General features: G+C 49.5%; 1 non-coding gene across 1 annotated transcript; it reads right to left on the minus strand.

Moving 5' to 3' along the window:
• Window positions 1–257: 257 nt before the first annotated feature.
• TRNAR-ACG lies at window positions 258–330 on the minus strand. The gene has a single exon. It is a non-coding gene; the product is annotated as a tRNA-Arg (tRNA).
• Between the last annotated feature and the right edge of the window lie 691 nt (window positions 331–1,021).

Here is a 1,021-nt window from a genome sequence, read left to right on the forward strand (position 1 = left end):
TGCCTTGTCTGCCTGAACTCTGAATAGTTCCAAGGATGTGGAGTCCACAGCCCCTCTGTCCCCCTCTCTCAGTGATTTACCACCCTCACAGTGAAAACTTTTTGCCAGTATATCCAGCCAGAACTTCCTCTCAAGCGAGGGAAACCTTTGCTATGCAGGAAGACCAGCAAGAAGGGAGAAACTCCAGGCAAAGGCATGGAAAAAGAGGTCCCCTGTCACCATCAGTGCTACTCACCAGGCTGTGGGCAGGAAAATGCCGAGCCAGGCAGGAGTCGAACCTGCAATCTCCTGATCCGTAGTCAGGCGCGTTATCCATTGCGCCACTGGCCCATGTCCTTCTGTAGTTCTGGGGTCTTCCCATCACACAATGGGCTTTTTCAGGGGAGTCTTCAAAAGGATTTAGCTAATTATAGAAAAGAAATAGATTTTATGAGGTCTGTGGAAGCCAAGTGATCTCATCTCCAGATGTGGTCCCACAAGTCTCAAATGGGGTGATAATCATTCCCCCAATCTGACAGCTAGCATTAGCTGCTGACACAGGAAAAACCAAAGCTCAGCTGGAGTTGAGATTGGTAGGGATGTGAAAGGTCAACAAAATGACTTTTAGAACCCTCTCTTTTTCACTCCCTCCCTTCCTCCCTCTGTCGCTCTCTCTTGCCCACCTTCATCAATGACACGTCATCCTCTCATCATGAAACACTGAAAAGCCTGGCTTGATGACCTCCTCATAGCTACTAGAAGTTTGCTGTCATGTCCTCATTGAAACCCCCTCTTCCCTAGGCCAAATAGACCCAGTGAGTGCTCCAACACCATGCTATTTTGATGACCCTACACTGGACTTGTTCCAGTTGACCAATGGCCTCAGAGTGTGGGACCCAAAGCTGGGTGCAGTATTCCCAGTGCAGAACATGAGTAAGAAGTGGGAACAGAGGAATGTCAGGAGTGAGTAGGGGACAGTGATGAGACAAGGTGCCCAGCTCCACCATAAGGATTGGAGGAACTCTTCCCTTCCTGCAGGGCA

This window comes from Pterocles gutturalis, unplaced genomic scaffold (assembly GCF_000699245.1).
Source record: "Pterocles gutturalis isolate BGI_N339 unplaced genomic scaffold, ASM69924v1 C11936787, whole genome shotgun sequence".
In the NCBI taxonomy this organism is placed as follows: domain Eukaryota; kingdom Metazoa; phylum Chordata; class Aves; order Pterocliformes; family Pteroclidae; genus Pterocles; species Pterocles gutturalis.